Source organism: Phasianus colchicus, chromosome 2, assembly GCF_987193195.1.
Source record: "Phasianus colchicus chromosome 2, bPhaCol1.hap1.1, whole genome shotgun sequence".
Classification (NCBI taxonomy): Eukaryota; Metazoa; Chordata; class Aves; order Galliformes; family Phasianidae; genus Phasianus; species Phasianus colchicus.
In genome coordinates, this window is record NC_143437.1 from 56508103 (window position 1) to 56535895 (window position 27793).

A 27793-nucleotide genomic window follows, 5' to 3' on the forward strand; every position below is an offset into this window, starting at 1 on the left:
CCTCCCTGACCATAAACCCCCTAACCTGCTGTCACATTTTTTTCCCTAGATACAGAGTGAAAAAAGGCCAGAGTGCTGCACAAACAGAAAAACCTCACACGATTCCTTCACACACACACAGTGCGTAAAGTTCAAATTCCTGTTTTTTATAGACAGGACTTTCTTGGTTCAAGGAGCTGCTGTGGCCTCTCTGCATGCCTGGGGAGAGTAAACCAGGAGACTCTGTTAGATATCTTCAGTGTCACAAGGGAGATTAGAAGTATTACATCATTTTGTACCAAGTTTGGCAAGATCCTCAGGCTACTTATGTCAGTGTCAAAGCTCCTATTGCTCACAATGGCGCCAGATTTCCCCTAGCCCAAAGGATTTCAAATCAACCCTCCTGCCTCCAGTCCACCTCTGCCTCTTCCTAAGATAAGTTCTGATCAGCATGGAGAGGGCACAATCTCATGTCCAAACAATGCTAGGACATTGTCAGTGTGTTACTTCGGGACCCCTCACCTCAGGACCAGGCCCTGCTTGCCCAGAATGGCCATTGCTAACTTGGTGGATGTAGTTAATTCTGTCTTTGCAGAACAGAGCTCTCTTTTCACAGAACTCCTTCAAAATTCAAGTTAAACTGAAGTTTCTTTCATACACGGGATTTAAGTTTGCTTTTTCATCATAGGAACAATGCTGTTTGAGAGTCCAGATTACATAATGCTGTATATTGCAAAAACGAGAAAATAACCACAGGTAATTTTAAACCAAACACAAAATTATATTAGTTGCACTTGAATTTAAGGCCAAATTTTGGATTAGGGCTCCATTTATTGGCAATTCTGGGAAAAGGTTTCAGGATAATCCCCAGTTAATGAAACCTTTGCTAGTGAATTTCCTTTGTCAACACTGCATTTAATGTGAGAAGTGCTTATACCTGCTAGATCATCAAAACTTGCAAAGCTAATAGACTCCATTGGAATGTAAAAAACAGGGAGGATTTTCATAAAACTTTAATAAAAGCTTTTGGCCCAGAATGGTGTAGGGTGATTCCTTTAAAAACAACTCTACTATTACTATTCTCCAGTTTCCAAATACTTTTTTTTGCCATGAAAATTGACAGACAGCTATGCTAAAACATATATATGTATGGTAAAGTATTTCTTGGAAATGTTGCACAAACAAAAGAAAAATTCAATTGTAAAACCCCTAGAAACCTAGCCAAGCCGAGTCTGAGCTTTAGATCCTTTCAGTCCCATGCAGGGGTTATGGTCGGACAGATGCCAAGACCCAAATAAACTGAGTGGAAAGCCTGTCTTGACCACTACTAGTAAATAGCAAGAAATTATGGTTTAGTTCAATTAAATGCTGCAATGCTAGGCTTCCCTCATGTTTATATGGACAGTGACTGAAAGAAGCATGACAGAGAGATCTAATCTGACCTATGGGGAGCAAACCCATCCTATCCTGTCACAGAAGAAAATGTAGGTGCAGCCTGTATTTAGTGAGGTTTAAATATCTGCATCACAGGCATTCTAGAAAAGCTACCTTTAATGAAAGCTTTAGGGTGGCATTTTCCTGTGCATTTTTTTGTGAGAGTTCTGTGCCAAAGGTTGACTGTTTGAATGTCAGCCAATTATTTAAAAAAAAAAAAAATCAAAAATGCTCAAGGGCTATCTCTTGCTGGTAGTATGGTAGTATTACTTATGGTATAGGAAAACTACGTCCTCTTTCAGGAATCCAAAGTAAAAATACTTTTGAACACCAATCTAGCCCCAGCAATATTTTATTTCTTTTTGTTCAGTTCAAAGCCTCTTATGCTACAGAGTCATTCTCATTCCTACAGCTGATTATCAGCCTGAAAGCTTCTCCTGCTCCTATACAAAATCATTTGGAATGAACAGCAAGAGACACTTTCAAAGAATCCTTCCTACTGCACGGAGCAAGTGCCGAGATAGGACTTTGGAAATTCAATTAATGCTTCCACGAACACAAGTAATGTGCGAACGTGCCTGTGGCTGTGTACTTCCCTGTGAAACCTTAGAACTAGGATTAAAGTGACTTTCAGGTCAAGCAGGATGCTTGCACTAAAAAAGAAATGCTTTATTTTTCCTTTAAAATTTTAAACTCTTCATTTCAACTATGTTGACTTTGTGTTCACAAAAACAAAATGCTCATGGAAACAGTATTCAAAATATTTTTAAATACTTGGGAAAAGCAAATTTTGATGTCCTACAAAAAATATTTGCAGTGGAAATCTCATTCCCCTCATCCAGTCAGGAAATAGAAATTCACCATATACACCGTACAGCCGTTACAGTTGTTCAAAGTGTTCCAAAAGCTACTCATAAATTAACTACAGACATTGAATTTTGTAAATAAGTTTGATTAATAACTAATCAAAATCTTCTCAATGGCAAACCAACTTTAAAAATATGGAAACATTTGCTGGAAAATATGTTATTACATACAGCATCTCTAGCTTGACTTCCCAGTTATCTGAACTGCCGTATTACATTCTGCCAAATGTGCCCTGGTTGAATGGTAAGAAAAACTTCTGCTTTATTTTTCCTCCTTTTTGCTAACTGAGTTTTTTGTGATGGTGTTGTCAGAGTGGAACCTATAGGAGTGTGTAGGAACATAGTGGAACTACACTGCCCAGAGACACATCGCTGGGTACAGCCTTAAACAGCATACAGTCCTCATCCTGATTTCTTACGACATCCCGTTCTCACATTAATGCTTGAAGTCTCCATTTCAAAAAACACCTATGCACTCGCCTAACTTTCTATCTGAAATGTGCCTTTCTTAGCATGGTGCAGACCTGTGACTGGTGTTAAGCTGTAAGCTCACTTTTCCATAGAAACACTTTCCTGAAATTATGTTTAAGCAACAAGTTACTGTACAGATAAACATTTTCACAATCTTTTTTGTTTCTAATATATCACAGTTATAATTACCATAGTGCTGTATTTTCTAATACTCTATGACTAATCATATCCTGAAAAAAAAATCACATAATTATGTTCATATCAAACATCAGGTGAGTAAAAGCCAAGGGTAGGATAACTGCATTTGAGATGCCAATTGAGCATAACATCATGCTTGCTTTCATATTTCTAGTCATGGGTAAAAGAAATTCAAGAAGAAAAACAGATGTCAAGGATAGATTTATGATGTGCAAGCCAGACTTTGGACATACCCTTTGAAATATCATCCGAATCTCGCTGAGATCAGTTTGATGTCAACAAGCATTGCATTAGCAGTTGAGTTCCTCTTCAGAAGCATCACTGCCTTGATTCATAAGGAGAAATTAGCATTACACCTGCCAGCAGCTAATGCTATCTAAGTAGGCAAGGTTAAAGGAAAATTACTGTCTACCTGAATTGTTCTGAAATCCCCAATTTCAAAGTGAAAATGTTTTCTTTCTTCCCTGTCTGAGGAAAATTTTCGGTGATAGTGCAGGTTTATTTTAAAGATTTTCTACAAGCTGAAACTTCGGTACTGGGGTTAGCCTCCATTTTGAGTTGCATTCTAGTGAATAAAGTTAAGTTAGCTAAAAATGACTTGTCTCAGAACAAAATTATGTTTCACAAACAGTGGCAAAGAGGCAGGAAAAAAAATAGAAATAGAGTAATAAATAACAAGATCAAGAAAAAGCAATACACACTACAAAGTGTGGAAAATTGATAGAGAAAGACAAACAGGTTCACCTGACCAGGATGGCAATAAAGGTCAACATAAGAGCAAAACTAAGCATAATGTAAAATGAGATGGAAGGGGTTAAAGTATATATTAAAAGTGCTGAAATAAATCATTCTCTTCTGTATTTTAAAGATCCAGAAGAGTCTAATACTTTCCAGAGCACTCATAACTCATAACATCTATAGAGGAACACTATGCCCCTAGATGGACTGCTTTCCTTCTGTAAAAGGAGATATTTTAAATGGCTATATGCAAATACATACATTTTGGAGCAAAAGTGTGGGTTGCAGACATCAAAGTGGCAGTAGCATACTCTTGTGTCATCCTGGAAGGAACAGATACTCACAGGAACTGTGGGGTTGATAGGGCCACACAGCTCAGCACAAGGCCTCAACTTCATTTTACAGAAAAAAAAGATGAATGTAAGTGTGCAATATAACAGGGTAGATAAAAAAAAAAAACTCCAAGGAGATTGTGAAGCCACCAAAGCAGGATGTGCAAAGGGGATGGGGAGTAGAAGGAGAAAGTGCCAAACTCCCTCCAAAGGCATCCATGCCCCTCCAGGACAGTTGGCTGAGGTGAGGCTCCCATCTCCTACTTTGTGCTGGGACCATGTTGGGATGGAGGCCATTGGAACTGGGGAATCCCCTGCTAGGCACCGCATCAGTTTGTAGCAAAGACAGGTCCTCTCTCCTGTAAAGTTTAAAATCCAAGTGCTGTCCCATCGTTTTATTGCATTTCTAGAGTCCACAAATCAACTTGCAGTTCAAGTGGGATGCCTATGCACCCGAGCACTGCTCTCCACTCACAAGTTTCCTCCAGTCCCCTGAAGGAGACTCCTCTGATACAGTGCCTTTCTGGCTGAGGGGACATGCCACTTTGATTTACTTTTTGGACACTGGAATTTATTATGATTTGCAGTGATTCAGCTTTCAGCACTTGAAATGTTTATGACATTTTAAAATATTAAGAAATATAATAGTCACAAGTATAACATAAATAAATTTAAATATAATAAACTCCTCTTGCTTCCAGCCAATGCAAACTGTGAAATGAGAAACTCAGGGATTGTCTGTCTGAGGAAAAAGAGACTAAATACTCTTACACATATGGAAGCCAAAAGACTTCTCCGTCCTGGGAAATGTCTCAAAACTTAACCCTACATGCCAAGAAAAGTTCTTTGCTATTGGTTTCTTTTAATCTTCCTTAAGACCCTTATTCCAGTGTCCAGCACAGACGATCTGAGGGAAGGAACACATCCTCAGACATAGCAGCAATCAGAGCCACACTTGACCAAAGAGTGGCTTTTCCTAAGCACTTTTTCTAGGCGCTGATGGCTGACCAGCATTTCTCTGTTCTTCCCATGCTTCCCACATTGGTTTATGCTGGGACAGCACTAAGCATCATCCCAGACTCCATCAAAAGACTGGAAAGTTATCTTTTGTGACTATATTAGCCAATAAGTATTTACTTCATATTTTAAGTTATGAATGTCCTGCTTGCAGAGTCTCTTTGTACCAGTTTAAAGATCCAGCAGGGGTAGCATTGCTAGCACCACATGCAGACAACACTGCTATACAGATGGTGAGGGGCCTAGAGGGCAAGGACTATGACGAACGGCTGGCTGAGGTCCCTTGCTTTGCTCAGCCCAGAGCAGAGAAGGCTGAGGGGAGGCCTCATGGTAGCCTGCAACTCCTCTGGAGGGGAGCAGAGGGACGGCGCTGAACTCTGCTCTCTGGTGACAGCAATGGGACCAGAGGGAATGGCATGGAGCTGTGTCAGGGAAGGGTCAGGTAGAAAGTTAGGGAAAGGATCTTCACCAGAGGGCAGTGGGCACGGAATAGGCTGCCTGGGGTCACAGTCCCAAGCTGACGGAGTTCAAGGAGCATTTGGACACTCAGACATAAGGTTTAAATTTTGGGTGGTCCTGTGTGGAGCTAGGAGTAGAACTCAATGATCCTTTGTGGGTCTCTTCCAATTCAGGATATTCAGTGATTCCGTATTTCTATGAAATGTGCAGAGCAGCATGAGTATAACTTGGCTACTGGCTATTTCAAGAGTAAAAGTAACTTGTAAGTATTTTAAAGATCTGAAATATCTCTTAGAGTGAAAAATTATACATAAAAATACATAATACTATAAGATAAGAAACACTATAGGATAACCAAGAGAAACCATACAGTTAACAGTAAGGCAAAGAAGTACTCCTCAGATACTGAGATGCTGGTGTACAAAAGAACTCTTTAGGAGAGTAATGTAGCCTTCAACTTTGGAGCTGTTAAGTATTGCATTGGACAAAAACATTTATAGCTAACAGTAAAAACAACAGTAAAAACAACTAACCTTGCACTGTCAAAAGCAGAATGGATGATATTTTTCCCCTCCAGAAATGATAAATGTAGTTATCTCCATTTTCCTTTTAAGTCTAATGTGATACAAATTCTATACTCCTCTGAATTCTGTAATTCTTCAGAAATATTGTCCAAATAGTTCAGCAGTATTTTCAGCATAGAAGTTGCCTGTTAATGGATCACATTGACTAATCTATGTTCAAAAATAACAAGAAATCTCTTCAGCTCTCCTTCTATTTGAGGAAAACATTTTACACTGAGAAAAATAACAAATAAGAAATAATTATTCTTGCTTAGTTGAACATTATACCAGATTTTTCACCCTTATATCCACAAAACTTGCAAGAGTAACTCACACTTACATACACATTTAAAGTACAGTTTAGCTCAAGGAAGAACACTAAACAATCCTGCCTTTTCATGTGACATTGTTCAAACTTAAATTTACTTTAGACAATTGTTTTTTTTATTTTCTGTAATCATGGTTGTTTCCCCATCTCAGCAACTGCAGTCACAGCAGGAGGACATGGGAAAACAGCACAAAACCATGTATTTTCTTATTTGCATACTGAGATTTGATTCTTCTGGATTAAGTTTGCATTACCCTCCTGATTACAGTCAAATCATTATTAAAGTCTTTTCAAAAGGTTTAGTTTCAATGACTGATGTGAATTATTTCACAGTTAGACTTGACAGGATTATTTTCATCCTTGAGAATGGGGCTAGCAGAGAGCCTAACTCTTCTGATGTGAAGACCTATATTTCTACAATGCAGTCCACGTTACTAGGTTTATCACAAAATTACATTGTATTTGAGCAATTGTAAATTTACTGGCTTAAAAAAAAAAAAAAAGAAAAGAAAAAAAAGAAAAAAGAACAACCCTATATTATTTTGAAAAACTGAAGCTCTTTTTAGTAAAATATCTTATTGCATTTCTCAAGTCTTTGAGTTCAAGTTCAACAACCTGAACTAATGCTCAAAGCTAAGAATGTTCTCACAAACACTCTATGAAGTGGTTGGTGTGACTGCCTGAAAAGAACCTACTTATTAAAGTGAAAGCTTGGCCAAATCTGCTTTCTTTTTCTGTGAGAAAAAAAAAAAAAAAAAAAAAAAAAAAAAAGATTCCTGCATCTTTTTCTCTCAGTGCACAAAATTGTGTGAATTAGTTCTCATCACTTCAATTTGTGGAAGTAAATGACTCTTCATAGGTAAGTTTCCCAATTATATTCAGAATTCTGTGGCATTCTCACTCTGTTTCATGCAGCTCTTGGAATTCTGAGTCAAGTCTTACAATGTCAGAAAGAGTAGGAAGTATTACCCAGTTCTAAATTAGCTACTTAGTAGAAGTGGCTTAAAATAAAACAGAAATACAAACAAACCCTGGAAAATACATTTGTGAAGCCTGAAGGATTTCAAGGAGAGTTCAGAATAAAATTATTTTATTTTTCCTATAACACAGTTTTTTAAAACAAAAAAGAGAGAGAGACAAAATCTGAAGCATATCTCAGCAAAGAAGTCTTCACAACTTCACACTATGACAATAAATATATTGAGGTATTGATGACGAAAAATGACAGAATACATTTCCAAGATAAAATTTCATCTTTTTGAAAAAGGAATCCTCAAAAGAAAACAAGTGTCATGCAACATATTTTTAACTAGCTAAAAGGTAAGGTAAAAACAAAGGCATGTTGTGTTACAGCTGCTACAATTATTAAGGCTAGTCTTGCTGCCACTTTGGTCCCACCAGGTAGTATCCAAATTCCTTGAGTAATCCCACTGAATCCAATGGGAAAGCTCACAGAGTAAGGAACAACTATTGTGATTAACAGTGGCAGAATCTGACCTTAAGGTCATTTTAATAAGCATTCTGGTGACTTGCTATTTCCTAAGGACCTCTTTTCATAATACATTCCATAAAAATAATCTCTAGAAAGATACAGTTTCTTCTGCTCCAATACCCCAAACATTTGGAAATCCCGAAGAGAACAAAATGCTGCCTGCTTGTCAGAGTGATAGGAATACCCAGCAGAACATCTATATCCTGAGGACCATGTAAACATCAATGTTAAACCTTCTTCTGTGAGTCTATCTTTGAGCTATTCTGGCTTTTCACCACTGAAAAACCAAGACCACAGGTCTGTCATTGTCTTCTTGGTCTACAGGCCACAAAATTCTCTCCAACTAGCAGGGAGAAATAGAAGAGAAAAAGGAAAGATAGAACGTAAAGGTGAGGAAGATTTATTAGGTCATTTTGGTCATCACCACCCTAGTGCAAGATTATTCCCAACTGGATGTTCATCAGTACTTGGTCTAGTTCAGACTAAAGCCTCTATAGCAGAAAGAATATAGGCCAAGATTGAGCAAGCTTGGCAAAAACACCTGGAGAAACTTATATTAGTTTCTCTAGTTGAAAGCCAAAGAGTATTAGTCCATCACTTTTAAGAGCACAAAATCTACTGACATTTTAAGTACTAGATTCACTTCAGCTAACATCAGTCCTCAGCCTGATTGTAGCAGTGCCAGGTCCACAAATGCCACACATATCTTTAGGAGCAGAGCTGTACTGGGGAGCAGCCACGCCGACAGCAGAGTGGGATTTGCTCTTGTGTGTACTGACACAAATGATTTATGTAAAGCCTTTAGAAAAGCACAAGAGAGATGTTTAATCTTCAATTTCAGGAAGTAAAGATGTTCAAATAGGAACTTAGCTGCAGAACAAACTGCATGACTGCATTACCATGGTATTAGCTGGGCTGGCAGCCAGAGAAGCGATGCAGCTGTAGCTGCTAGGAAGCTCCTCTAAAGCAAGTAAATATTCACAGCACAGAAACTTATTTCCAGCTCATCATTGGAGGAAAGGATACGGTTGATGATTTTTCATGTCGGCTTTGTACCATTCAGTGTCACTGGACCTTCTGTCCTTGCACTTCCTGTAGCCAGCAGGCCCTACCTGTAGGGAATAAATACAAGTCTCAAACATTACCATTCTTCTTCACTATCTCTGCTGATGTGTGCTATCAGCCCAAATACTATTTTTTTTTAACTTCTGGCTATCAGGCTATGGTTTGTCCAATTGCATGAATAAGTTTAGACTCAGTGAATTACAGAACAGCCCAGATTGGAAGGGACTTTTTAAGGTCATCAGATCTAATAATTCATAGAAAAAGGGAGCCTAGATGAGCTTATCAAGCACCATGTAAAGTCTATACTCACAAGATAAAGATATCACACGCAGATGTCAAACTATCCATTAAATATCATTTTAAAGTTATGGAATACCAACAGAAAATGTCTCCCAAAGCATAGAAATAGTTTATATACACAAACCTGGTTGATATTATTTCAACAACAGAAAATACAACATGATCTGTTTTCTTTCTGCTTTATCTTCTAGCTGCTGTCCCCATGCAGTAGGAAATACCATCTGGTTTATGGACTGACCTGTATGGGAGAGAAGAAATGAAAAAGGCACAAAACCAACTGGTGCTGTCATTGAAAAAGTGCTTCAGGACTGAAGTGCAAACTGCAATATCCTACAGAGATTAATATAAGCACTCCAGGTTTATTGTTATTCATTATTAAGCTTCTGGGAAAATAGAACAATATACCCCGATAGTTATAAGTATATATTAGATCCTCTGAGTTGCTGCTGATTATTCAGCCGATATTTCTGTCACCATATTTCAAAATCACCTGAGAGAAAGCATTTAGAATTTGTAAAGTTACAAGAAAAATAGCAAAAAACAAACAAACAAACAAAAAAAAACCCCACTTATAGTCTTAAAAAGATACTTAAATGTTGACTGTAATGGAGTTACATTAAGAGAGCAGACAGAAAATCGAAAGAGAGTAAGGTAACTGGCAAAAACCTAGAGCTGATCCTTCAAGGTCAGCTTCTCAACAACGTCCTCAATCTTGTACAGATTGTATTTCCTGAAATTCAACATAAAAGTCCATGGCGTTCTTCTCAAGTGAACAATTTGCTCTGGCAGCACTGAGAACTAAATATCTCTAGCAAGCATGGATCTTACAAAGTTCTGTTTTGAAGTCTAATCTTATGATATTGACACGGAGGGGTGGGGGAGGGAGGGAATAACTCAGCCTGCTACATTTAAAGCACAAGTGAATCTTTTACAGTGTTAGGCAAATTTTGCAAGAAAACAAGGCTGGTAACAGCAGCAGTGAAAAGACTGACACTTAATAATCTATCACCTTTGTATAAACTCCCTGGGAACTCACTTCTAGCCAATCTTCCCTGCTTCTGGAGGAAGATGAGCTGGCCAATTATTTCATACGCCATGTGCAGCAGCTCCCTGTGGGAGAATGTGGCCCCGCACATATCAAATAAATAACTACACTCTGAAGTTGGTGGGTGTCTCGCTCCAATTTATAGGAGGGAGAGAAGGTTCTTTTAATATAATATACTCAGCTTGAGATTAAGAAACAACGGTTCAAATGTTGGTCTGACCAGTTTATTATATATCCTGATCAGCGTGATTCATGTCAGAAACCTCTTATTCTTCACAAGGAATCTGTTGCCAGAAAAACCTCAACCGTATGGTTGTAGGTCCCCTTTTTATCCTTCTGGCAGCATAGCATTCCTGGGCGCTTGGGTAAGAGTCATGTGCAGTACCTCCTGAGATGGCCATCTTCCTTGAGATAAGTCCACACTTCATGGCCATTAAGCTGTGGCTTATCTCTCTCTTGATTCCCCTGGCCTTGCCTTGTCCACCTGTGTCCCTCAGACAGAGGATTTCACAACCCTTGCCCAAGACTTGTCCATCCGTGTTCTCCAGACAAAGGATTTCTCAACCCTTGCCCAGGACTTGCTTGGACTTGTTCATCTGTGTCCTCAGCAAGCTTTGAGACAATGATGTAAAAGAATAATCTCTTACAGTGAGGCACATCCATTTTTATATTGCTGTATCTAAGATTACAGTTTCATTTCTGCACTACCTTGAACTTAAACACAACCTCAAGGTTGGAACTGCCAGTAGCAACAGACCGAAAGGAGCAGACCTGGCTGGGTGGGAGTCTCCCTGCAGCCTATCCCACATCCTCACGAGGTCCTACAGAAATCTGTCTGCATGAGCACATCTCCATCAGTAAACATCTAAGTCTTCTGAGTGGGAACTTGTAACAACTGTTGATGCACAAGTGCCTAAGGAGAAAAGTGAATGAATAAAAATTAAAAACAAAATAAAAGGAAAAAAAAAATAAAAGGAACCCAAGGTTCAGTTTCTCACAATTTCAGCCTGGAAATTGCAGTAAGGAGTGCCGGCCCCCCTCCACCCTCAGCCAGATCTGCGTACAGCATTCCAGCCTATGTTTACAGCTGGGGAGAAATTGAATTACCTACATAGTATTATTTTAGTATAAACGAACAGGAAGTCTTCACCAAAATTGATGACCCAGCGGGTGTTGCCCCTCCCTGACTGTACTGTATACGCAGAGCTTTCTAGACTCCAATTTATTGGTTTGTCAGAAACTTCAGTTATTTTCATCAAGTTGAGTTTTACATTAAACATTCCTCCCCTTAATTGGAACCATGCGGATACATTTGGGCAGCATCCATATTCCTGCTCAAAATAAAAGGGGTACTTTGTTACAAATTCAGCATACTTTGCTGTTAAATTATATTTTGCTAGCAATTACAATTAAATATGAAGTTCACACTTAATAGCAAACCTTGTAATCATGTGGGAGTAGTTCTCCTTCCGTGAACACATGCGTGGGTGGGAGAAGGGAGAGCCCCGCAGCCTCATTTTAATAATGAAATAAACAGCTTTGCTGGTGAGTAATTCAGGGATTTTAACACAGGGCAGTGGCAGGATGGAAACTGTTTAAGAAGCTTATTTAACCCTCTCACCTGCTACTTCTAGCTCTCTCCAGAGTTACACACCCCACTGCAGGCAGATAGGAGCAGAATGGAGTGGCTCTGGAAAGGAGCAGGGCAGGGGCTGTGTCACATCTCATTTTATTCACGCTTTAGGCCCCTCATGAAAATGACCAAGTTTAACAAAGTCACACTTGCAGAAAGCTTTTAAAATTTTAAAGTTTTCTTTTTTTTTTTTTTTCCCCCTTGAATTCTGAATTACAATTCTCTAAGATGCTTTGTTTATCTGGTACTTGTCTTGGAAAATAGGTAACGTTCTGCAAATTCAGATTTCATTTTAAATTTCATTTGTAGTTTTATGTTTTTGTGCTTGGTCCCACAGCCATAAGTGTGCCTGTTATGGAAATGTATCAAGAGGGCTCATTAGAATAATAAGACATTTTGCTATGGAAAAGAGGAGTAGATACTTCATTCAGTACAAAGCAGGACATTTGATTTAAAAAGTGGAATGTGAGATATTGCAACTGTTACATATCATGGTGGTGTTTGTGCTTCCCTGAAACGTGTTTCTACTGATAAATCATGGAATTACAGAATGCAAATACAAATAAAAATACTAAATATATACATTCTCATTCACATTCTGATTTTTCCTACCTGAAATAAAGCTTTCAATTTGGGCATTTACATGAGGAAAATGCATGAAAGACAAGCTCTCAGGAATCACTGGAACGAAATCTGCAAAATCTGCTTTACTAAAACAAAGAAAACCCAAGATTCACCAAATGACAGTATTTCCACCCAGCTGAAGCTAATTTCCTAGTTTTTGCCCATAAAATCTCTTGCTGTATTGCAAACGAACCTTGTTTCCATGCTGTCCTTTTGGCAGCAGCTGAAATTTGTCCTCCACATTGACCTGACTCTGCCCAGCTGCCATCACTTATCGCTCAGGGAAATTTAAACCGGGCACTGAAGAGCCCATCTCATAGCATCCCTAGAGTAAATTACGAGACCCTCACAGGCACCCCCACAGCCAACAGCTCTCCCCATGTCCTGAGGCATGGCTGACTCCTACCATGGGGTCAGCAGCTTCCTTGGGAAGCCGCTGAGCAAAGAAATATCAGAAATACTGACAAGTCAATTTACTTCAGTTACAGATGAACGAACCCTCTGGCGTTAGAAGCACTGAAGGTACCTTGAAATACTGTGGGGGTTCCTGAGCTCAGAAAAAAACTTTACTCTCTACAGCTAAAATCCATGCTTCTCTCATCACTCCATTTTCCAGTTCTAATTTCAGGCCAGGAACTTCACACTGGGGCTTTTATTAAAAGATGACAAACGTGACTGCATGGATAGCAAATAGAACTTTTTAATTTTTACAAAATAATGACCCTTAATACATCCTACAAGTGTTGCCACACTGTTAGGAAGTCCCGACAGATCCCAAAGGACTTCCCTGGCTGGTGATTCACACGGTTTACTCCACAGAGAATCCCAGTGCTGTGCTCCAGCTCATACTTCCTTCAGAGATGGACAGATTTCCCTGAGGCAGATAACAGAAGAAAACTGCAGCTGAGGAATCATAACCAGAAACATGCTACCGAGCCTGAAGTACTATATTTCTTTCAGAGTTTGAATCAATCCCCATCATCCTGTAAATGTGCCTGAAAAGATACTGTGCAGCAGGCCACATCCCGCATTGAAAATGATTTTGCTTTGCACCAGCAGATTATTTTTGTTGTTTAAACAAGCCCCCTTCAGCAACACATATCCTCATCTGTGTATTTTTAATAGAAGCATAATTTTTGTCATATGTTATAATGAATAGCATACAACTGAACAGTGTGCATAAGACTGTAATTCCATCTGGGAGTTTGCTGACATTGATAAACCACTCAGGTTTTGCTTTTGCGGTTCGTGCCATTACAGCAGCTCAACAGGATTACAGTCCTGTTAGGTACAGTTGGTTGTAGACATTATACCACACGAAAATGACTGTATGCTTTGTTAAAGAAAAGGTTTGAATTTAAATACATAACTGAAAATTCTCATCAATGGTCTGATAATATGGCGCTAAAAATGATCTTTATGTTATTAGCTGAGTGGCTTGTTTATTTTATTTAAGATTCCTCATCTCAGGCAATGAAAATAGTTTAGTTGGATTTAATTATATCTATACTGAGGGACTGAAGCATTTCCCTTGTAATTTTGTGGCATCACTACTTTTATAGTATATGAAAACCAGAACATTGCACTGCCCGTAAAGGAAAGTGAACCAGACAAGTCTAGTAAATTCATACTCTAATCCGAGTTAAACACATATGCACAAAAGCAGACAAAGAGTGAAAACTATGGTTTCACTTCTTTTTTCAATTCAAAACATTAATTGTGATAGCAGTAGCCCTGCCAGGGATTGTTTAAAATATATGATAACATTTTCCTTTAATTTGATTATAATTAATAGATTAATCCATGTGTGCATTCCCCTCGAATGAAACTCGTGTTAAGACACATTTCCCTTGTGAAGCTACAAAAGCTCCAATGAATGGGAGCTTTCATTCTTCTGCACCTTATTCCCACTATGTTTGGATCACTAGCATTTTTAAAAATGAAGGTCATGCATTCTTCTTTCTAGTGTGGCCTCACTCCACTTATTGCCATCTAGTTCACAGTATAATAACAGTAATAATGAAAAAGTCCAGATTGTCCCAGGACAGAAAGAAGGTAATTATTTCTGATGAGAATTTTTCTGTTTGTACAAACCAGTGATGACACTCATTGCTGCCTGACTGAAGAGTGGGGACATGAAGCCCAGTGCCACCTTACCTGGCTCTGCTCTGTGCTCTGTGGAAAGACTATTACCTCTCGCCCACCATGCATTTGATTGCCAGATTTCAAGTTTTGCATCAAACAAACATGTAGCAACACCAGCAGGAAGGTTACCAAGATGGGTTTATGGTGGACCCCGCAGACAGGACAAAGCAGACCAGATATAACCATACTTCATCTCCATCCCCACAGTGATTTTACAGAGCCGCCACTCATCCCACAGCAGCACACCAGCCTCAGGTGCTCAGATGAACCCAAGCTTTTAGCATCACAGTACTTTCACCCTCTGAACAGGGACTTCTCTGTAGGACAAAGTATTCACTGACGTAGCTTGCACCACAAACTCCCCTAGAGGAGATGTGGTGTCTATTGGCAAGAAGTTTTTTTGCTAGCAATGTTTATACCAGCTATCCAAGTGACTTAAGTTGTATCTCTCAATAGAGCTTTTCCCGGTATAAGAACATTCTCCAGAACTGCTGGTTTAATTAGTGGTATTTTTCTTCTCTTCCTGTGCTCTTAGCTGACAAAGCTGTATATGCAAAATGTTTGAATGCAGACAGACCTATTACTTCTGGGGAAGCCACAGAATGGACAGTAAATGAATTCTGGACTGATGGAAACGAGGAGAGGGCTGATAGAGCAGTGATGAGTGAAGCACATTCTGATGGATCCTGGGCAATGTCCAACAGTAACACACACAAAAAAAATCTGGGATGGGTTTTATGGTTTCAGGTTACTCTCACAGAAGTTCTCCAGAGTCAAAGTTGAAGAAAACAGAAGACAATCACCAATGAAGTGAGCTTTTTAGTAATTTAAGATGCTCAACACTCATTAGCCTTAAAATATCACAATGATTAGAAAAACTTAATTATGGCACCTTCCAACTGAACGTGGTCTTTTTCATCCAGATGTATCTTCTTACCTGACTAACCAGCATAGATTTTCCCCCTGTTAAAATCCTACAGTTACGACAAGCCCTGAAATGGGAGAATGGCACCAAGGCCCAACTCTCTTCTCTCATGCTCATCATTAATAACATTGTCAGCTAAGTAATTAAATCATCTTCATCATTAGTGAGACACAGAAAGAACACAACTTGATCCCAGGTGGAATCCACAACACTGTCAATTTTAAAATATATTGTTTAAAGTAGGCAAATTTGATCCAGAGTCATTGAAAGAATAAATTTGGAAGACCACCAGGTAATTTCTACAGAATCTTTTCCACAAATGTAATGGCACTTTAATGGAGGTTACACTACATACACATATAAACAACAGAAAATTAGTGTATATCACTTATGATAATGTTTTCTGCTAAGCACTGAAAAATTACTGGAAAACCACTTAATAACTATCAAATGTTTTATAATAGCATCAGCTGAGTGATTTCTTGCTCTAAGAAAAGGCACAGCCTCACAGTGGTTTTCACTGAATGTCTCTGCCACAGTTAAATCAGTAATGCTCCAAGCTTTACGAAATGCATTACTGCTGTAATACACCTCCTAATAATTTGTTTACCTCAAGAATGACAAATGAGATACTCCAGAAGGTACTAATCAGGAAACAACACATTAAGACTGTGTAACTCAGACATGAGGGCAGAACTGTTCCATGGGCACTTCCAGATTTTTTGGGAGATTTGTGACTGGCATTGCGACAAGCACAGCTAGAAGTGGCTGTCAGCTGGAAGAGATGCAGTCTTACAGCAACACCACTTTAGCTCTGTTCTCCCTCCTTGCCTTCATAGGGCTCACCACTGATGTATGCATTCCGCATACAACACAGATCTCAGACCCAACCTGGAGCAACATGTTTGCTCAATGATTTTGACACCCAACATGGGTATATGCTTTTTTTGCTCACGTTCTATATTGCTAGAGCTCAATAGAACTACAAATCCTATCAGCTGTTTTGTACAGAAGATGGGCACACAGTTCTGATTCCCTATAACAAAGGGACATGAAGTGATGTGTGCTCCGCGTCAGAATTTCTAAGATTTCAGAGCAATCAATATATCGTATCCATTGCTTTTCAACCATCCTGAGTATAGGTGCTGAGGAAGAGGTGGCAAGTATCTTCTTTCACACTGGGACTCTTCATTGCTAAGAATTTTATTTCAAGGACTTCAATCCAGATTTTAGAGTTTACATGTGGTTGAACGGCCCAACTGTCTACTCCTACTTGCTAGTACTTCTTGCTTTAAGAGCAGGGGCAACTGACTGTGCTTACATTTGCTGGGATTTATTTAACTGACTTTAAGCATGCCCTACTGTCCATGTGGGTTTGCGTCTCCTGGGCTGCAATTTGAGCTTTGGGGTATATCCAGATTGCATGCTGAGAGTAAAACTGCAACTCTGAACAGTTTTTAGGTGGTTGTGGTCAGGGTAAAGTGGCCATTTGGAGCTGTGTGCACACTGTTTTTAAGCACTGACCCTGCCTTTGATCTCCTTCCAGTGCCTTCCCCCACATACAGTTCACTAACAGAGCACAATGCGTTTCACTCTCTGTGGGAATTTCTGGGGTTTTGTTTGTTTGCTTGGTTGGTCTGGTTTAGATTTTTGTTTGTTTGCTTTTAGGAGAGAGATTCTCTCCATTCTTTACAAATCTGAGAAACGTTTTAATATTAGCGGCAACTACTTAGACACTAGATGGAAGCACATGAAGAAAAAAAAACTGAACCCCATCTAATTCCAGCTTTTTCTGTAACAAACGAAAGGAGGGATACATAAACAGTGGACCCATATCTGGCCTGAGCTACTTTTGTTCACAGAATAGCAACAGACTGCACCAGGGGTACGTGGCAGATGTTTGAGTTGGTCATCACAGGCTCACTTAACTGTTCCTGAGAATCAGTCTCCTCATTCATTGACCATTTTAAATATCTACCTTAAGATGAAACGAAGTGATCTCAATTTTTTTTTGCACATCAACAATAAGGAGTCACAAATTATAACTAACTTGTAGATAGATAGGTTTGCTAAATCAGTCATGAAGCCATAAACAGAGACAATAGAGGAGAGAGATCAGATCACTTACCAGAAGAAAGTAACAATCAGTTCTGGTATTTTGTCCCATGGATTGCTTCAGCATCTTAGTCACTGAAGAAAGAAAACCAAAAGTTTCAAAAAATTGCTTGAGCATCAAGGAGCAAACTTCTCTCTCCCCGTTTCCAGTTCAAGATTGCATCTTCTGAACTACAAATCAGGCTCTGTTCGCCACTTCTCCATCTGGCCCTGAGATGTCACCATTCTTGGCTGCAAAGTCTTGCCGCAGAGCAGGTACCGTCTCCACCTAGAAAAATAAAAGGACTGGATTACTTCAGAAGAGAAATCAGTAAACATCACTATTATAGAAACTTCCTAACATGGGAAATGGCTATTAACATGGATACTTGTTTGCTCAAATAAAAATATTCTCATTAAATATTACACATTTAGAAGGTAAGTAAATACTTCAGATTTTTAAGTAAAAATGTGTATGGAACTCTAACAGCATTATTAAAGTGAAATATATATATATATGATAATATGAATATCTGCAAGCACAATGCCTCTTTTCCCTATTCAGGGGAAACGTGCCTCCTCTTGGAGAGCGTGTTTGTTCATGCACATATTTGTATGTGTGTGAACATATGCAGTGGTGGCAGGAAAAGAAACAATTAAATTTTCCTAGTGTCTCCAGGAAAAAAAAAGAATCAGATTATGGTGTATTTTTCCTTAAATAAACAAACTACAAGTTGCAAAATAACAATGTGGAAAATTCTCCTTTGTATCAGCACAAATTTCTGAAGTATTAGACTATAATGTATTTTATAATATGATGCATTTGTAAATGTTTTCAAGAGTAAAACACATATTATCCTAACCTAATGGACTCTTCTTTTTCTTTTTCTTTTTTTTTTAATAGAGCTATGATTAAGAGGAAGCATCAGTCTAACTGCATGATGCATGTGATAGTTGATGTCTTAATTTTGTGTACAACAAATTACCTCATGTTTAAAACTGTTTTGTTTGAGCTTCTCACTGACTGTTTGCCTTACCGTTATCCTACCATGCTGCTTTTTAGGTATGGGAAGTCTACTTGGAAACATTTTTTGGTTTTTTTTTTCAGTTGACCAGAATTCCTTGAGATAATTGTTTTAACATTGCCTGCTGAATTTTTTGTCAGTTTTCTCCCAAGACTGAGATATTTAAAAATGCTGTTCTTTTCCACTGTGGTTGTCTGATGATAAGAGCCAATGGCCTTCTAAATTCTCAACCTAAAGCAGCTTCAATGTGTTTTCCTCCACCTCTGTTCTTTGTTTTATTAATTTTCTGATGGCTACTTAATTTTCACTAAAGTTCAGCACAAAATTTCAGTTGCTCAGCAACTAGCAATCAGTGGATTCCAGGTTTTCCAGGCTGCTCAGATGCTGCAAGTGTCTTAAGACCAAGGAATCATGGCAGTCAGAAACAAGATGGGAGGAACCACTGAGACTTCCTACAGGAACCAAGGAGACATTCCATGGATGAGACTTGGGGAGGTATGAATAAAAGTTACTCGTGATCCAATTATAAATCAGCTCAACACCTATGTAAACTTTTTAAATGGAAATAAATGTGATACACAACGACATTCTCCCAAGCCCAAACATTACAGCAGTCATGTAACAAAAACGTTAGCTGGCATATCACATGACCATCAAAATACAGAATGCTGGGAAGTCATTTGTATTTTGGGGAGCTCTTCAACAAGTATTCCATAAATTAAACTTCTGTTCCACTATTGCCGATAGATGGTGATTTTGTGTAAAGGTCTGTCCAGGAGTAGGATCCATGACACACACACTTATCACAGCACAGTCTACATCCTGAAGATCTTCCAGGTTAAGCAGATGAAATGCATGGCAGAAAAAGAAGCTGCTACCCTCACACTGAGGTTGGTGAGCTGAAAGACAGACATGTTCCAGCTTTCATAGTAATCACTGGCAGAGCCGGGAAACAATCCAAAGCCAGCATCCTAACCATAAAACCATGTTCTCCTGGCATAGAGAGAAACAGAAACATGCCAGAGATGGAAAGCAAACACCAAGTAGTAGAATGGCCCCCTAAAGTATTTTGTTCCCAGGGGAAAGATTAAAGTCTTGCAGTACATATAAACACCTGCCTAATGATGACAGAATTGAATTTATTGCTTCATGCAACAAAAATGCCTCAGAAATAAGATACTAGACTTACCATTGAGATCATCCAAAACATACCACGTGCTGTAGTTATCATAAACTTCAGGTGAGCAAGCTAAAACATCTGCAGCACATGTACTATCTGGTGAACACCAAGGCACAGCTCATAGAAACTCTGCCTGGGACCCTCCAGAGATTGTAAAGTAGCTGAGACATGATAGACTCGAAAGAACACCTCACTTCATGAACCTCTACTACTACCCTAGCACAGCAGCTCCAGTGGAAGCATTGCCAAATGCTTAACTTGCACACCCTCTCCTTCAGCTTATCATGCTCTTCGGTTAGTGGAAACACATTTCTGAGGCTGGGATGGTAAGTCTGAACAGAGACCTTAACACACAACTGCTGCACTTTTCCCTTTGGGAATCAACCATCTTCTATAAGCACTTAAACTGTAAAATATTTCAATAAAAGAACACTGGGCCTCAAAAAACGTTAATAGAATTCAACTTTAAAAATAAAAATAAAAAAAAAAAAAAACACAACCAAATCTTTCTAATTCACCTTGTTACATCCACACAGTGAAAAAACAAAACAACTATATCGTAATGAGTATCTGTTACAACAGGTAGTATTAGCTCTTAGGCTGCCCATACAAAACAGTTTACCAGCTCTACTGTATTTACAGTTGGTACAAGTAAGGGCAATTTCCATTAAACTGTCTATACTCAGTTTGACAGTGATGTTAAAGGTGAAGTACCATAATTTATATATTGGCTGTGATACGGTTAAAAACAGTACAAATGGCAAAAAGATCTACACTGCAGTCATCTAATATTGTTGGATTTATTTTCTCTTATGAAAGTTTTCATGGCTTTTTATTGTTAGAAGATGTAATCAAGATGGTCACTCTTGATTTGAAGAGAATTAATCATGTAGGTTGAGGAGGAACCACATTTGCAGATCGTAAATTAGGTGAAAATAATCCATATTTATTTATTTTCATTTCTTCTCCTCTGGGCAAAAATCCCTGCTTCATTATCTGGAGCAACTGGCAATTTCAAAATACAGTCCTTACAAATTACAAATGTAGCTTTGCTCCTCAGATCTCAAGCCAGTAACAGCTAAGAGAAAGAAAAAACAAATAAATCCTTGCCCCCTCTCACCCTTTCACCACCTTCACTATTCTGTTCCTCTCAGAAAAACTTGAGAGAACTGGTGAGCTTTGCAGTGTGCCAGAGAAATCTATGTGCATGGGCTAGTTTAGATCAAAGGGAAAAATGCCTACTAAAGTGCCAAGAGCTCCTTCATTACTATACCAAAAAAGTGCCAGCTCACCTTTCCTGCTGGGTGAAATACTGTGGAAGGAGATGAGCTGCTCTCTAACACAGGCAGGTCTGGGTCATTAGATATATTACGGAGCAAAAGAATAAATGACTTTCAGTTCCTTTTGGAAACACCTCATTCTGGTGCACAAAGGCAATATGCTCACTGGGCAATAGAGAACATGTGCCAAATTCAACCCTTCAGACATCAGTTTCTGAGCTGGCTTGACAAGTGGTTCCAAGAGAAGTTCATCACAGTAATGTATTTCTCATGATGACCAAGGCTTATTGTTTCCATCACTCTGATAACTCAGTACATCGGCCCTCCTACAGCTCCCATTAACCGTCATTCTTGAGCCAGATGCTAATCAAGGAGATTCCTAAAAAAAGTCTAGAAAAAACATTCTAGCCACCCCAGTTTTTTGACCATCTGAGGGCCAAAGTAGCCACCTCCTCTTCACTTGCTCTCTCTGCAAGTGCTGCTGATTCTTTTTGTACCCTTTTATGGCTGTGAAAATGAAAGAAGGCTTTAGGTAGCCATCTGGGTTCTTTTATCATTTATGGAAGCACATCCACCATACCCTTTCCAATCAAGAATGCCCACAGGATGACATCAGTGATCCACTTGCCCAGTTTTATCTCACACAGTGGCTACTGCAGAATTTGCTCAAGGAGAGCACATGGAACAAGATACTGAGGTCCAATCTTCATACTCATCCTGCATCATGCTTTTAGATTATGGATGTCATCAGGAACACTCTTACCTATTGCCAAAAGTATCTGATTTGCACCTTTTATCCATCTAATTCGCTTTGAAGTTCTTGATATGCTGCAAGTGTCTTAAGACTTCACAGTCTTGCAACAGCAAGTTGCAAAGGTTTATCACATGCTTTGAAGGCATACAGTTTTTAAAATCCACTTTAAATTATCTCCTATCAGTTTCAATCCACATCCCCAGACTGCTATTACAGGATCTGGCAAATAAGTTTGGCACTCATCTTTTGCACTGCTCTTGATATGGTAAATCAAGCCCATCTCTATTCAGCCTCCTCTCCAAACTGAAGTGAGCCTGCTGTTACACACCCTTAATAATTTTCAGTGTACTTACTCCTACCTTGTTGTTTAAAATCTTTTTTTCCTCTTCAAACTATGCTTTTCATGAGATGAGGAGACCATCAAGAATACATGCAGTAATCAAGATGTGGGGGCATAAAAGACTTTCTACAGTGAGAAAATTGTTCTCAGTACCTATCCCAATTGGGGCAGTTTTGGCTGCAGCAGAACACTGAGCCAATTGTAGCAAAGAATGGTAACTCAACATGGTTTGGATTATTCCAGATCACCACAAAGTTGTTTTGAAATGCCAAAATTACATTCAGGCAAGTGACTAAAACATAACATGGGATAATGCTGTGCAGAGATACTTGCTTAAGCTCTAGAATATAATTCTCCTAATGCAGTGTACAGACTCCTAGATTCTCTCAGCTAGTTTGTTTACAATTACAGTGCATTGCATAAAAAAAGTCCAATAGTCTCTCCCACGCATATGATACCTTTTCACATCAATACCTCTCTTTTAGATAACCCTCACAGAATCACTAAGGCTGGAAAAGATCACCTAATCCAACCACCAAGCCATCCCCACCATGCACCTCAGTGCCACATTCACATGTTTCTTGAACACCTTCAGGGATGGTGACCCTACCACCTCCCCGGGCAGCCTGTGCCACTGTCTCACCACTCCTCCAGAGAAGTTTTTCCTAATAGCCAACCTGAACCTCCCCAGTGCAACCTAAGGCCATTATCTTCTCCTCTACCTATCCAGACCACTGTATACAGGTGAATATCTGAATTATCAATAAAGATCAGCCAGTAACAAATTCTTTCCAATTTAAAACTTGTTTTCAATCACTGAGAAAATTTACCAGTACTCCATCTGAAGGCCAATGCAGAGCTGTTATTTGACAGAACAGAACGAGAACAGCTTCCTTTTCCCCCAGCGCTGCACGTCTTCTCCCTCCCCATGTACGCCACTGATGCACCTCAAAAAATATTTACGAGTTCTCATTCAAGTATTTCAGCTGATAAATTTAATATCACAATCCCTGGGGTAAGCAAAAAATAAAATATTGCATTGGCCTTCGCACATGTGGAGATTATATTACTTCACAATGAAACCCAGCAAGCTGCACGTTACAGCTTTTACCACAATCTCCTCGGTAGGAATGTTTCAAATACATTGCATATGTGTGAATACAATATAAGCATACTGAAATGCTTTGAACGTTGTAATACATCAGACACTTCAGGGAGAAGAAAAAAATGCTTTCACCTATCCTGGCTCTTATCTGAAGCCTGCAGTCCTTAAGCGCTCCATCTGACACAGGTGTGTCCATGCCTCACACGGCGCTGCCCACAAAACCAACCTATTTTCTAAACAATCCACTCCTTAAACACGTCCCCCAAACCTCAGCAAATCTGTATCTTATTCATTAATTAAGATATCTCTGTGAAAGAAAGAAAGCAGACAATGCTGCTCGCTCTGTGCGTTACAGCTCTGAGAAAAACACATTAAAGCAGCCACAGCTGGACAACAAAGCCCTTTGCTTTATGCACTCACGTTTCTACACGCTGTAAAAACCTAAACATCTGACTCATTCGGATTTTACAAGGCTATCACGCTGGAAAATATGCATAAAAATCGACAGCATTCAAAGGCGCTGAGGAGTTCCACGCCACGTTTGTTTCCCCCGCAGCCGGCTCTCGGGATCACCGCAGCACCTGCTGCCGTAACTCTGCGGGAGCCAGCAGCGGACCGTGCCGCCCGCGTCGGCGGCCGCCGCGTAGCCGCGACAACAGCGCCCCCTTGTGTCCGCATGGCGGTCGCCTGAGGGTGAGCGCGGCCCGGCGGGGCCTGTCCCGACTGGAGCCCACCAGTAGCACCCTGCGGGCAGGGCACTCAAGTAGCTCCAGCACAGAGAAGTTATACAGCCCTGTGCATACAGGTTATACAGAGACCAAAATAAACAAATAGCCATCCTGAAAACTTTATTCTTCCGAAATCGAGTATCTGCTGTAGCTTCCCGTGCTTAAAGTGAAGTTTTGCTATCTGTGAACACCTTTTTCTGTCGGAACGAGGCACAGGCAAACTGGTGCACCCAGGAAATAAGAACACACATTGTGAGCATTTCTGAGTGACTCACCTGCCTCTGATTAGAAGCCCAACAGCAGAAGTGGAATCCACATCGCTGTTTTTAACACAAAAATACACGTGGTTTTATTTTTTCTTTCTTCACAGCATAGCTCTGGATCACTCTTAGGGTCTGCTTTCTCTTTGAATTAAAAGAACTGTAGAAACAAGAGCACATGCCTATTGTCACAAGAAATCATAGAATCACAGAATTGCTCAGGTTGGAAAAGACCTTAAAGATAATCGAGTCCAACCAGGACCTAACCATACTACCTTAACAACCCTCCACTAAGTCATGTCCCCGAGCACCACATTCAAATGGCTTTTAAACACATGTAGGGATGGTGACTTAACCACCTCCCTGGGGAGCCTATTCCAGTGCTCAACAACCCTTTCTGTAAAGAAGTTTTTCCTGATATCCAACCTAAATTTACCCTGGTGCTAGTTAAGGCTATTTCCCCTCATCCTGTCACCTGTCACCAGTGAGACAAGACCAACCCCGCTCTCACTGTAAGCACCTTTCAAATATTGGAATAAAGCAATAAAGTCTCCCCTCAGCCTCCTTTTGCCCCAGACTAAACAGCCCCAGTTCCTTCAGTCGCTATGTACATGCCCCAAGAGAGTCAACCTTTTGCTTGCTTTGAGCTTGGTAATCTGCCTATGACAATTTTTATCCCTCCACCAACTCTTCTGTTCCTTGACAGTTTGCCTCTCTATGGGCCAGTGCTAGAAGACAGAGAAAAGCATTTTGCTATTAATTTTGTGGATGATTACTGTCTGGAAAGGGATGGTGAAACAGTGGCCTCTTCAGGTTCAACTCCAGATGTCGGGTAGGGAAAATCTAAATGCTTGGATGCATGTCTCACTGACTCAGCCTCTTGCTATTCCTGCACTGACCTTACCTGCTAACTATGTTCATCAGCCTTAGTAATTACCCATCACTTTCTGTTTCCCACAGATCCAGCCCTCTCCCTTCACACATCTTCTGAAACTGCTCCTTCTCTCTCCCCGCTTTTCAATTACACATCAAGTCTGTGGGGGGAAAAAAAAAAAAAAAAAAAAAACACACTTAAAAATCTTCTCTTCTTTTTAACTTAGACTGGGAAGTCTAAGTTAATGGAGTTGAAAAAAATCCCCATCACCTTATTCCCAAGAAGTCTCAGAAACATCTTTGCTACTTTAATTGAAAAATAAAAATATCAGTTAAAAAATATCTGAAAAATTTCAGGCCACGGGAAATAAACTTAACAAAACTCACACATATAAGTGGAATCTTATGGGAAAACATAGTTAAAGAGTTTTATATTCACAACACTATTAGCTCAGCCAATGACCATATTTTGGATTTTATCATATGATTGACAGCCACACAAAAGGCTCAATTCCATCATTATTTCTTCGCTGCAGGACATCCTGGCTACAGGCTTTCTTCTCTTCTGAATACATGCAAAGACACTTCTCTCATCGGCTCCTAACAGTATTTTTAGGGGCATTTTTTTTGCTACCCTTAAGGTATATAATTTACTGGGACAAAAGCATAGGTGCTTTCCACAACAGTCAAGAAAACCTTTAGTAGACTAGGAAGCTTGTGACTAAATTATGTGTGCAATTTTCTTCCCTGCTCACAACTTTTATGGTTTTGACCAATGCTTATTAGTTTGTAGTAAGGTCAAAAGAAAAAAAAGAAACGCTAGTCTAAATACATAAAGCATTTAGTATTGCAACTACGCTGTCCATTCTCTCAGAGCATTTTTTGTAACGAGCTGCTTTATGTCTTGTGGTTTTCTGTGTATTTTCCTTTTTTGGAGAGGGAGGAATAAACACACTGCAGTTGAAAGTGATCACCACAGGTGGTTAATCACTTGTGAAGAAATTGCCCTTCTCGTAAGTTACTCTTGTGGAGCACCAGAAAGTCTGGGTGTAGGTTGCAGACAGCACATCAGCATGACGTTTTCCTAAAAGCACCAGTGATTTAAAACACAAAAAGGAGAGGACTTTTTGTTTACTACTTTGCTTACTAGTTGAGCAGAATCTTTTATCCCTTTTGTTACCAGTTCAAAGTGGGAAAATAAGAGGTGATGGCTGTACAGATTGCTGATCTAAATCCAGTTCTCATCTAAATGCTCCATTTGAAAACAAATTTGCACATTCTTTGCAGCCTGAAAAAAATAACAATAGGGTTTTTTTTCTATTTTTTCTCTACACTCATATTTGATGATGACTTTTCCTAACCAAGATTAAAGCACAATCAGACTAACGTGAGGTTCTCTACACTCTCTTGCCCAAATGTTATTAGTTCAAAAGACATCCGAAGTTCCCAGAACACATTAGCTAGTGCAAATGAAACTGATGTGATGACTTAACACGAACTAAACATATGGTAACATCGGGATTGTGCAATTAACATGTGAGTAACCACAAGCTGAAACATTTTCCAGCTCACGGAAGAACAAAACGTTCAGTCTTCATATGCATTTGCTATCAGAAATCATTTTCAATTCTTGTATTATGCATCACCACCCAGGATTTTTTTATTTTTATTTTTTTGCAAATACAGGTAGGCGCTACCCTGAAAGAACAGCCATTCCTGGGGCATTGCTTACCGAAAGGAGGTGTCTCGTGAAGAGCCTACAGGTTGCAAACTGCCTGCCTGCAGATGCAGTTCCAAGGGAATGCAGGATCCTGAACGTGAAGTGGGAAGGTGCACCTCCCTTTGTGAAGGCAGGGAGCACACACTAAGAGAATGAAGAGAATGGGAACAGCCGGGCCTGGATGTTCCCAACAGGAACCCATATGCTCACAATACACTCCCCGGTGAAATACTCCTCCACAATTGTATACAAATCCTTTTGGAATCTCTATACAAGTGGTTATTAAACATATTGCTATCTTTTGATAGTCTGGGAGAACAGATTGAGACAGACCAATTAACCAATGAACACAAAGTCATTGGTGCACCTTAGGTAGCACTCTCCATTTCTGAAAAGATTTAGCACTAACCGTGCCTTTTTGTAACATCTTAAGAACAGAAGCCTGTTAAAGAAATTTGGAGGAAGAGCAAGGTAACCTTGCAGATGTTTAGGAGCTTGTCCCACGTGAGGCTCAGCGTATGAAAAATTTACGCTGGTTTTTGTTTGCTGGGTGGTTTTTCTTTGGACAGATTATGCAACAGGCACCCAAGAACTGCCCATTCTGAGCAACAAATAAGTGATATAAGGATATATCAAAAAAGGCCCTAACAACTACTAGACAAGCACTTTATGCATCAGAAATGAATTCATGCCACGGTTGATGCCAAGAACATCAACCTGGAATTGTACAGAAGAGATTGCTCCAGAACAGTGGGAGAAATTGTACTTGAAGCATCACTCTGAAGAGATGATGTTGAACTGCAAACCAAATAGGAGTCAA

At 39.5% G+C, this 27793-nt stretch overlaps 1 long non-coding RNA gene across 1 annotated transcript; it reads right to left on the bottom strand.

Annotated features, from left to right (window-relative positions):
* Positions 1-7463: 7463 nt before the first annotated feature.
* Positions 7464-23967, bottom strand: LOC116240326 (uncharacterized). Its single transcript, XR_016464354.1, has 5 exons — positions 23813-23967; positions 17743-17997; positions 11059-11200; positions 9367-9480; positions 7464-8989 (listed from the first exon to the last, which is right to left on the bottom strand). It is a non-coding gene; the product is annotated as an uncharacterized LOC116240326 (long non-coding RNA).
* Positions 23968-27793: the final 3826 nt, after the last annotated feature.